Consider the following 13634-nt stretch of genomic DNA (forward strand, 5'->3'; position numbering starts at 1 on the left):
ATGTATACATATATACGTCTTTCAAGTTATATATTTTTCATACGTTTCTCACACGAAAATATGTACACCTGTTGAAATGACAACAACATGTAACCTTCCTTCTGATTTCCCTTTTATTTAATGCGTATTATAATGTCTAAGTAACTCATATTCAAATCATAATCACATAATAAACATAAATGTAAATGAATTTTAATTATAATTAAATTAACTTACTTACATATTCAACCAAAATAATACAATTTTGTTTTAGACTTACCTATATTCAAATCATTCAAAAGTGTGTTACGTTTTTTCAATACATAGGTGGGAATTAAAGATATATGAGTATAATTGGCTCACTCCTATTTTTTCAAATATTGTTTCTTTATTTTGTGAGAGGAGCGTCACCTCGTGATATTTGGATAATTGCTGTGTTTATCTTCAACTACTCAAAGTTACACATTATCTTGCTAGGGAGTTCCCTGTTTGTCTAAATTCTATAATTATAATCGAGTTATAATATAAAATAAAAATGAGAATAACACTTATAATTGAGTTTGATTCTTAACTTCTAAATTGAAATAACTGCATACAAAAGATGATGTCTTAAACAATTTAGCACAAGCTAAGGGTTATCATCCATTTCATGATATAAATATAACCGTCGTTAGGGAAAGAGGCACAAAGAATATTTTAGTTTCAGAACCCAAAATACGCGTTTATTGGATCAATGAGTATGTGAATGAATGAATAAAATTATTATAATTTAATTAATTTTATAAAAATCGTATAATTTGATGGTTTGGAAACTAGTAAAGTGCCGCTAACAGAATATCCCTTTAAAATTCGGAGTTGAATGTTGATTTTGTAAACCTTGTTTCCTTTTACCAATTTTACCATATTTGTTCGAGTCCAGAATCACTTGCGTGGAAAGCCGAATATAACTTGGTCAATTTCAAGAAAGTCTATGAAGAATATGCAAGCATATACAATTGTTTAAACTCGTCAGCAAAGAGTTGAACCATATTTCCTTTTCTAATACGGAAACATTTTCTATTTTTAACATTATGAAAGAGTCACGAACCTTGTAATCAAGATATATACAAAATATTTTACGCATTTTTTAGTTATACTCGCCCATTATTTTTTAATTTATTTTCAAAAACTCGTGGATACGTGTTTTAAATATCAAATTCTCCTCTTCAACGATGTCCCGGACCACACAAACACAGAATTAGGTTACATGTGTTTGCAAGTGTTAGTGACACCTTGTAAGTATCTGATGATGATTAATCAATAACAAAAAGACTAAACGATATCCTTTTTAAAAGATGTATTTTTCAATTTATAAATGAAGAAAAAAATGTAAAAACAAAAATCAGATTACATTGGCATATGAATATTGTTGTATCTTTCATAAGTAAAATAGAAGAAAGAATGTTTTGTATTTTGATTGGGTATGAAATATGGAGATTATTGAATCCAAGTGTACAAAAGGACATGTGTGTTGACAGTTTGAGTATTTGTTGAGTTGAAGAGCCGAAAAATTGTTGATCGACTCATGCAAGCCGCGATTCATACCTGCATCGAATTTTCACTTACAAACTAATTATAACACGACACGTCTTCTTTCAATTAACTGCACATTAAATACATATATCTATAGTTACATAGCGTGAGAGTCAGAGACATGTATATATCGGGGGGACATGTTATTATTGCAATACTGCGTCACATATAAAAGGCCAAAAACTTCAACGCGCTATCAGCTACTTTTTCCGTTTCTTTTTCATAATTATTTAAGATTTTGATAAGATTCAAGAAAATCATTAATATTTTAGTTTTTAAAAATATTTATTACTTACTTTTTTATTTTATTTTTTTTATTTTTATTTTTTAGACTGTTGAACTACCAATCTATTCCATTAATTATTAATATAATATTTATATTATATACCATCCTTCATGTATGGTTTAAATTATAATTTTTACTTATTATTTTAAATATAATTATTAATATATTTATTTATAAGATGAACGTCTTTGCAAAAGTGTCACATATGCTTATATTTTTTTATATAATTTCTTTCAATTTAATTATAATTTTTCAAATTTTATTAACTTTTCATTTATCTATCTTTTTTTGCATTTTCCTTTATTTTAAATGCTAAATTACTAACTAAGAACGTTATTTTATCGACAAAGAACTAAGGACGTTATTATAAAATGAAAAAAAAATTATTTTAATATTATAGGTAAAACATTAAAAGATAATATAATTTGTAAATAAATAAAATAATAATAATTTAAAAAATATAGTACGAATATAATTTTTCATTTTTCTCAGTACAAAATAATAAAATAAAACACTTACAATTTATTGAAATTACCATGCTTTTAACTAATATATCTATTTACAAGTCTAGAAAAATAGGTAAAATAATTTTTTATAAAAATAAAAGGTTTAGAATGTTAAAGAGTAAAAACAAAACATATATATACAAGGAAATAAAAAATAATAATAAAAAATAAAATATCATGTAATTTTCAATTATATATATATAATATAATTATTTTAAAAATAAATTTATCTAAAAGTAACAAATTTCTTTAACTTTTTTTTTTTTGTGCACAAACTTCTTTAAACCCTATTAACTCCTTATTAAAGTAGGAATAATTAATCAAACGAGTACGACACCATGGTTGAAAATTGGTGGACGGTTATAATTGCTTAGAAATTTCATTGCAGAAACATTCTCGTCTTGCCTCTCATATGAGAACACCTAATATTTTATTTTTACTCGCTATCTCTTATTTAAATCTATTTGTTTCCTCCACGTTTTGTGAATTTAAAAATATTGTAGTAGGATACTAATTTAAGGTGGTCAATGTATAATTTATGTCATCATTCATCAAGGTGAATTGAACCACGCAAAAATGCAGTTGCAAGCTGATTACCAATCAATGCCTAGTTGTGTATTTAAACCATGCTCCAAATATATATGTAGCAAGCATCGTACTTGTCAACAACACACAAAAATAAATAAATAACTAAATGAAGGAATAGTTATTTTAAAATTAATGACTAATGAGAACAAACTTTCTCTGGTTATTTTCTTTTTCTTCACTCATTTTTCTTAATATAAATTTAAGAATGCATTGTTTACAAAGACGTGTATCGTGCACGTTACGCTTTTTCTAATTACCCGTTATACATAAACAAAGGAACACGAAATGCTTGTTTAAAATGGCATAAGATCTTTCAATTTCGATTATAATAGAACAAAAGTTACCTGAATTTTTATTTAATGATTCACCTTTTTTTTTGTTTACATTAATTTTATACCATGTTTCACTCGAATTTAGATCATTTCCATTTTCTTTCTTTATTTCTTCTATATTCTAAACTTTTTTTTAAAATGAATAAAATGAATATGATACGTACTTTAAAGAGGGAGACATTTATTCTCTCTGAGATTTTAGTAATAAAGAAAATAGATAGAATAAAAAATGAAAAAAGTAAACATTACTTATTTTATTAGAATACATTTTGTACTAATTTTCTTAATATTCCTTTTTCACGCGTTATTTTTATTAAGTAAAAATTATGTGGATCTAGCTTGTTAAATATACTAAGTTCTCCTTTCATAAGTTTTATTATTAAAAAATTTATTATAAACATGTGTTATATTAGTTGGAAATAATTTTGATCGAGTCAATTATAATCATTGTGAATAAAAAAATTATTCAAATATTTAATATAAATACATATTCTACTCAAACTTAAAACCATATATTAGATAACTTAAGACCATATATTAGTCAAATTAGAATAATTTGTACTCGTATCAACGTATATGGTAATTCTTACTCAAGTTAGGAAATTTTGCGAAAATTCTAGCTAACATAAAAAGATATATTGAAGTAAGTATTAATATATATATATATATATATATATATATATATATATATATAATACTCTTTAAATTAACCTATTAAATTGAGTGTAAATATGGGCCGAGACATTTATCCTTAAAAAAAGAAAAAAGGAGATGAGTGCATATATAATTTTTTTTCTTATTCACACGATATAATTTAATACCATGCTTTTGTAATATTTATATTCTGATTATTCTTATACTTTGGTTTGGATTTAATTATTTCATGTTACTTATTTTTAATGTTAAAACATTAATACATGTTTTAATTACATATTTAAAAACACAATAGATTCATAAAGGTGATACAAGTATTTTATTTTTTCTCTTATAAATTATAATTTAAGATTGAATCCAAATTTTATAATATTTTTTATTCTTATATATTGGCTTAAGTTGAAAATAAGGAGAACAATCTATAATCTCATTGAAAACAAGAGATTATTGTTAGTTATAGTCTTATATATGAGATTGTGCCTTATCATAATTTAATAAGGTTGCATTATTGAAATTCTCCACTCCTTCCTTTTGCTATAAATATATATGAGATTGGGAGAGATTAATGTAATGAAGAACTCATTTGTTGGGCATGAGCAATGAACACGGTATTGATCACAAAGAGAGAGAGAAGCAGTTACATTATTCGTACTTGTTGCATAAAGAGAAACATGGTTGCACTATTCATATAATATTCCTACTTATTGTAGAGAGAGAATTGTGCAATGAAGTAAAAGGAGTATCCCGTGATAGCAGGATAAAATTAAAATATAAAAAAGTATTTCCAAAGGTTGGGAGGATAAGGTGCAACCACGATGACAGCTTGTCTACAATCTTCGTCACCGTGATTTGGCCCCTCTATCACCAATTAACCATCAAGCTTGGAAGAAACCTACGAAGGGGTTAATGAAGTGTAACATAGATACAATAATTTTAAGGGACATTAGTTGTTATGGATTCACGTACGATGTGTATTAATTAAGGATAGCAACGACTTTCTTGTCAAATGAAGCTCAATGTATGCTATCAATTGGTTACAGATGTCAAGACGTAAGCATCCAACTAAACTGTAAACAAATTGTTTGTCACAAAATTATTGAATTTGTTAGTTTTATCCGAAGACAAACCAATTTTGTTGTTCGCTCATCGCAATCTAACCCGTCCCGTAAGTATCCGTCCGAACCCGTCCCGATTTGGATGGGGAAAACCCGTGTTTATCGGACTCGGGTTCGAGTTCGGGTTTTTCTCAATTGATAAAATTGGGGGCGGGGGCGGAGATGTTAATACCTACCCCGCCCTGCCCCCATACCCGTCCCGTCCCCGCCTCGCTTAATAATATATTTAAAAAATTATTTTTATATATATATAAACCAAAATTATAAATATTTATATGTAAAAATTTATATTATTTTACTTTTCTTTTATTTTTTAAAAAAATTGTTCATATTTATTTAAAAAAAAAGAAAAAAAATAGGAACGGGGGCGGGGATGGAGACCCGGATTTTATCCCGGCGGGTATCGGGGGCGGAGGCGAGGAACGTAAAACCCGCCCCCGCCCTGCCCCATTGCCATGCCTATGGCTCACTTGTGAGAGTATCAAGGTGTTAAGCTAGTCACCATGTTTTTTAGTTCATTTCACCATCTACTCATTCTCATTTTAAATATAAATAATATGAGTTGATCTTGTTTTTTTTTAGGCATCTCAAAGGGTGATATAGTTGATTCCAAGATTTAACGCGATTATATACATAAGACATGATTCGAATCTTTGACCTTGTTTAAGCGTGAATCAACACCTACCGTTGAACTATACGCTTGGAGTTATGAGTTGATCTTGTTTATTATTAAAGGAGATAGAGAGATGTCAATCTAATGGTTTTGGCACAAGCATTAAATACCTTGTTGGTTGCGAAGAGAAATACGGTTACACTATTCTTACATTATTCCTACTTATAATTTTATCAAAATTGAAAATTAAATTATTTCCTTTGTTATTGTGCAAAATCATTAAAAAGACTAGCATAAAGGAATAAAAGGAGTATAAGCAATTGGACAAACTTAAAGCGGTTGATATATGTAAATGTGTTAAAGTAATTAATTTTTAGGTTTATATAATTCGCCCAAGTAAGGTAAGTATGGCTTTTCATTTTTTTAAAATCAAAACAAGCTGAACCACTTTATAAAGTTTGTTTGGATTTATAAAGTTGAATGGATTGGTCTTTTAACTAAGTTTTTTTTTTCTATAAAAAAAATTCATCTTATTTTAGCTTGATTATCTATTTTACACTCAAATGATTATCTATTTGTAAATAACTAATTCAAAAGTTAGTAATATATTTTATTTTATATTAATTTTATACATGTATGAATTATAATAATTAATAAAAATTGAATTTAAAATTTTATATAATATTTCAATCCCATCATAATCTTAATAGTTGATTATTAATGTTTAATTTCGCTGTATAACATATAGAGATTAAGAACAATCTAATAAATATATAATATTAATGGTTTTTTAAAGTAGGTTTATTTAATATAAGATGTAAATATAATTTTCTAGTTGTTAATTATTTTTAAATAAGTATAAGATTTTGAATATAAGAAGTAAATAGTTAAAAAAAGAATGTAATTTGATAAAAGAAGGAAAGAGTGGGAGAAAAGAACAAATTGCAATTAAGGAGGTGGGCTCCGTTGGATGTGACTAGTGGAGACATAAACGTGCACGTGTTTCAACTATGTTGTGTGGAATGAGTTAGAAACGAAGTTGTGAATTATGACATGGCAGATAGAAAGGAAAAGAAAATAAGAAGAGAGACAAGTCGAAGGTGACAATGGAAAATACGAATTGAAAATGTGCATTATAACTTATTTCTACGCACAAAGAAACACTGTTAAACCTATTTTTGGACCAACGGATTAGAGACGTACAATCTTGGGAATTTCAAGTCACGCACTCTTTATTGCGTACCTAGTGTGCTCAACATACATTTTTTCCCCTTTTATTTTCGTGCTTTCATTTTAGAGAAACACACATCACACCAACACATGATAGGACTTTACTATAAATACTGAAAAAGTTTTACATATGTATATACTTAAATATATTTTAAGTCTCTTAAATTAAACAAATTTAAATTTTTTTTATCATTATAATTTATAAAAAAATTATTTTAGAGAAACAATCTTGATTTCAGAATTATCGAATGTTTTAGACTTTTATTTTTATTTTTATTTCAGGACTAGTGAATTTTAAAAATATTCAAGTCTCGTTATTTTACACATATTCATATATATTGAACTACATTTATATCTTTTATTAAATAAAAGTATTTTAAAATTATAACATTAATATTTTAGTCTTATTGGATGATCCTTAATTTTTTAAATAGAAAGAGTTTCTTCTTAGAATCTCACAGATATTTTTGTAACGTTACTAAAACTAAATCACTATGACATATTTTTAGAGTAAAAAATAATAGACTAAATTATTTTATATAATTAAAAATACATTAATAATTTCAAGGTATAAATATTTGTAAAATACATTATTATCCATTATTACTTTATTGTAAGTGGACATTTTTAATCTATAACAGATTTTTATTGCATTCTCTTTGTCTTATAATGATTGTATCTTAAGATTTTTATATATAAATTAAAAATAATAATAAAGGTATCACTTTTTAATACTTTTTATAAATTATAATTTTTTATGTTTAAGATTTTTGCATATCTTTTAAAAAATATTTAATATTAATATATTAAATCTAAAGTATTCTCATTTAATATTTTGGGATATGTATATTAAGAACAATTACAATCATAGAGTAGGAATATTATTTGATATAAGTGAAAAAAAGGTAATTAATACTAATTAGAACGTGTAAAACATTTTTTAAAAATTGAAATAAACGGAAAAGTTATGGTTCAAAGAAGTATAATTTTACTAAAATAGTCTAATCTTTTAATAAATATATGATTTTTAATTATGATAATTAAACAATTTATAAAAAAAATAAATAAATATTATATTAAAAAATGAAAACGTTAGATGTTAAAATTGCAATTCTTATTTGGGATCGAATACTTTCTAATGATAAAAGATTAAAGTAATATATGCATGATGTTAAGTTCAAATTTATTGTGATAGTTATAATTTTAATAAATAAAAATTCTTAGAAATAGCTTTTAGTTACGTATAATAGCAACTAAGATTGTTATGAATAATAAGAAGAAAAAAAATATCTAATTTGGGTTTATTTAAAGAAATTGCATGGGAAAATAAAAAGAAAAAAGGAAAAGAGAAGAGATATAGGCATATAGGTGTAGAGTGGGCCCAGAGTGGATGTCGCCTATTTGGATTACACCTAATATGAGTTGTGGGCCCAATTTGGTTATGCCTCCTCTCTTCTCAGCAACAGCAATTTCCACGATCCCTCAACTCCCACTCTTTGACCCCTAACCCACAGACCAAACTTTCCATTAATTCATTTCAATTTAATCTCTTCTCTTTCCTTTTTAATTATACCCTATGTTACTAATATCATCATTATTACCTTCACATTCCCTACTTTCCTATGTTTAATCACAATAGATGCCACCTCTTTTTCTTATTATTATTCTCATCTTCATATAAAGAATTGAAAACTTTAAAGATACTCCTTATTGGTCAAAGATGTAGTTGAGTGTTGTACACTTGCAAGTTGCAACCAGTTCGTTTTCTCCTCTGCTGCAAAATGCTTCATACCAAAGGGAGACAGAAACAAATCAACAAATTGTTATTAGGATTGAGATAAATAACACCACTATTATAGGAAAAACAAGTAGCTATGGAGAGAGACAAATAACTCCATTGCATTAGAAAATAAGTTGTTACGAAGAGACAAAGAAACAACACTAGGAGAAATAAATGAGGAGTGGGACAAACTCCTTATATAGTCGTGTTAAGCCAAATCAATATTGAAGATTCTTTGGTTATGAATTTTGAAAATTTCGTCCAGATTGAGTTGTATCTTTACTTACAATAAATAACTATAAAATATGTGAGTATGAGACAGAATAAATATTGTATAATATTTATATTAACATCCATCTTCATTAAATTATGGACATAAATATTTGCTCTTAATTTTATCTTCATTAAATGAGTATTTAACTTTCTGTTTTTTTTTTTTGTTGACAAAACTGGGTATTTAACTTTTATGTATATATTTTGCATATTTCCACATCATCTGTATAACACAAGATTATTGAATGTTTATTTTTGAAGTAATTAAAAAGTATTGAATAGTTTTCCAGCAGACGAGAAATTTGATTAATTATTTAAAAAGTTGACCAAATTAATGGGTATTGTAATTTGTAAGTGTAGGGTTTTAGTTGAGATTTGGAAATTGGTCCGTTACGGACTTGAAACGGGGTTTGAATGTGGTTATATTAATATTAATATAAATATTGATTGAAAGTGGAGTAGTGAGTGGACCACTACAGTGAAGTAGTGAACCCAACCCATTGGTTGGGTAGAGATGGAACACCGTTACGTCATCCCTCACTACCCTCATGCTCATATGCTATTGCCACATTCACCTACTTTCATCTTTATAATACCTTTATTTTTTCAATTCTTTTCTTCCACTTTTTTAAATTAATTATAATAATAATATGTGAATTGAGTTTAAGTCATTTCACTATGTTTGCTTCTTCTTTATCTTGTCATAATCAAGTGCAAACAAATCCAACTTAAAAAATAACAAGTGAAAACTTGCCCTTATTATTCACTTCTATAATATGTTTTTGATTTATTTTAAAAAAATAGAAAGTAAAAATAAGCCGACCTAAATAGTTTTTAATTCAATTTTTCTATTTTAAAATTATAAATAACACCTAAAAATAAAATATTTTTTATTTGATAATTTTATAAAATATTTTATTTATTGTCTTTTGGTATGTATCTCTAGTACATTCACCAATTTTGCTTCGTAAACACTTGTATGAGAATAACTTTTTTATTTAAAAAAAATTCTCAAATTATAGTTGAGTCGATTTTCCATTATATATAAAACCCGAGAAAAAGGGGTTGAAATAGTGTCTTAGGATAAGATTTCATTAATTTGCAAAATAAAGTGTAGGGCATTTTTGTGAAGAAGATAGAGTCTGGGCCCAACCAGAAAAAAAAAAAAAAAAAAGATTTAGAGGTAGTGCCTAGTGCCTAGTGCCTAGTGCGAGTGTTAGGAAAGGGTTGAAAATAAAAATGGATGAATCCAGGAAATTACGGGATTTCAGTTTTCCACGAAAGGCTGCTACTCTACATGAATTAGATTACTATTTTTAAAAGTATTTTACATGCTAAATATTTTGCATATATAATAATTATATATAACTAAATATTATATAAATAGATATTTTTAAACATATAAATTATATTTTTTATTTAAAGTAAAAAATTATATTATAACATAATATTATTTTTAAAATATTAAATTTTAATTCATAAATAAATATAAAAAATATTAAAAAAATTAAATTATATAAAAGATTGATTTTTTTAAATACTCTCATCGAAGAATAATTTTTTGCATTTATCATAAATAGTTGATTAATAACCATACTCATAAGTAGTATTATGAAAAAAATAATAATCATAAGTGACATTAGCCATAAGGATACTACTAGACTTGTATATTTTGTAAATTTTAGGTTTAAATATAATTTTTATCTTTATATTTTTTGTTTCATTTTTAAACCTTGTATATATTTTTGTTATTCTTTCATTTTAACATTTAAAACGTTTTAAAAATAGTTCATGTTGTTAATTTCTGTTAACAAAAATCCTATGAGACAATACATAATATATTCATTATATTCCACTTTACTACTATCACATGTGTAAATTGATTTTAATTTTTTAAAACAAAATTTCAAAATACACAATTGTTACCATAGTTTTAAAAACCAGACCGGTCATCGAATCAGTTAAGGTACTGGGTCAGTGGGTCAAAGGTTGAACCGATGGGTCATTAGTTGAACCGCATGACTCGATTTTTATTTATTTCTATTAAAAAAATATTCATATTAAATATATTTTATACTTATAAATTTTAATAAATTCATATCTTATTTTAAATTTCAATTTTTCTATCTTATTTAAAATTATTTTTATTTTTATTTTGTAAAAAAATACATAAAATATTACATGTTAAACGGTATATTAATACAAATTAAAAATATAAATAATATGTACATATATAATATGTTTGCAATTAATATCACAAGATAATATATGTAATATTTACATAAATATTATATTATTAAATATATAATTTAAAATTAATAATATACTATAAAAGTTATTTAAGTTGTATATATTGCAAACAAATATATTAGAAGTAGTCATTATTATATTTAATAAGACTCCTTGCTTTTCCATTAAGAAATTCAATTTTCATTATTATTTTTTGTGGCTTGTGGTCCCTTAAAAAAATTTAAAAAAAAGGAAAAAAAATGGTTGAACCGGTTTGACCCACCGGTTCACCGGTTAAACCGGAAAATTGACCGCTTCAATCCGGTTTGAAACGGGTCGACTGCATTACCAATCCAACTTAAGATTCGGACCGGCTGGACCACCGGTTCCCGGTCCAACCGGTCCGGCCGGCCGGTTCGGACCGGTTTTTAAATCACTGATTGTTACCACTTCATTATACTCTTGACACGTACCTTCTTAGAATTGTGAAATGTTAAGTCCTGGCTATTGTCGATGATAGAATCTGACCACCAACCTTCCTTCTTCGATAAGTTGTCCTGTTTGTCGCTGATACGACATTTGTGACGATCTTGAGTCAACTAACATAATTTTTCTTGGTCTTGGTGGAGGCGACATTGGCAATGACACCAATAAAGTAATGGACATTTTTATTGCACATGAACTATTGCATGGTGGGGAGTAGTTGAGAGTGAGGTTGAACTCCTCCGTGGCAAGATGGTTGCTAGTGGTAGGTTACGAACAAACTCAACATTATTGTTAAGATTGTGGAAGTTGGTCCTTGTCGGGGAGTTAGGGTTTGATTACGATATTTAGGGTTTATAGTGACAAATTAGGATTGGAGTGGAAAAGGATAGAGCAGGGTTTGAGTGCGATGAAATGCATTTTAAATCTCTTTCTAAAAAAGTAAAAAATAAGTTACCTACATGATAATGATGAAGTAAAATATAACAAACAATATGTATTTCATTAATCATATATGTTTTTTTTTTAAATGGTAGTTGAGATAGGGACTATTTTGAAAATGTTCTAAAAGGTTAGGATGAAACAATAACAAAAAAATTTACAAGGATCAAAAGTGAAAAAAAAATCAAATTATCAGGATAAAAATTATATTTAAATCTAAATTTTATATCAGATTTATTTTATTTAAAAATTATATATAAACATGCAAATACAAAACAAATATATATATATATATATATATATATATATATATATAACTCCTTCAAAATTTCAAACAAAAAAAAAAACAAATACTCATTCCATGAACACCCTAACTTCACCGCATACTCACCTCCTGAATGCATCATAAATGTAACAAATTTATGGGTGAGAGAAATAACTTATATTGTAAATGAATGTTAAGTAATTGGATTAAGTGATAACTCTATACACACCTTAATTAAGTACCTCCTTGTATTAAATACATGATCTTTATTCATAAAAAATTAGATATACTAACATTGACAAAAGAATGAATTTGAACTTTGTTAATGGTCTTTTATAATTAACATGTTATCTCTAAGTGGTAGAATAATTTATTTTCTTAAATATTTAGGTAAGTTAGATTTTGAGAGTTTATCAAAGTTAAAATAAGTCTAAATATTCTATAAACACTTATAACAATACTTATATATTATCTATCAATAAAATTTCTACATTGACTAAAATCAAATTAACAATTTTTTTAAAATGAATTTATTTCTTATCAACTATATTAACTTTTATATTTTTATGGATTCAATGGATTTGACAGTTTTTGATCGATACTTATGGGTTGATATCGAAGGGAGACCTCTTGCCTCCTAGATTTATATTAATGTATAAAAAGCATATAGTATTTAATAAGTTTGAGCACATAATGAAAAACAAACATGAACTAACATCCAATAATGTATGAACATGCACGAGCGTTTATTTTATTTTAGGTACATTGATACACGAGGGTTTCTGTCTCTGTTTTGATTTTACCGACCGAATGTGGAATTTAAGATTGTGTGAATAGAAAATTAATTGCACAACTTTGAGCAATGACCAATGAATGTTGAAATACAAATATAATAGCAATATCACTACCGGCCATGTGAGCAGGTAGCTTTAGCCTATAGTGTTGCCCACAAAGGTGGGGTTTAAACTTTGAATAAAATACTTTTTATAAAGTAACAAAGAAAAAAAAAACAACTTTTATTCCCATTCATATCCTTTGACGAAAGAAGTGCAAATGACTTGGTATATATTATATTTATAATTTATAATTTATAATAATGAAGACCAACGATACTTTAATATAACAATTAAGTTCAACATCCGCTATACAACAACTGACACATGAATGAGAGCCAAACATTATTTATAATAAGTGACATGGTTATCGACCAACATGTTTATCTATGTGAAACTCAGCTTTTAAACTTTGTTATCACCAATGAGACCAAATCAATTGAAAATTATTGTGG

Source organism: Cajanus cajan, chromosome 2 (genome assembly GCF_000230855.2).
Source record: "Cajanus cajan strain Asha chromosome 2, NIPB_CcT2T_4, whole genome shotgun sequence".
In the NCBI taxonomy this organism is placed as follows: Eukaryota; Viridiplantae; Streptophyta; class Magnoliopsida; order Fabales; family Fabaceae; genus Cajanus; species Cajanus cajan.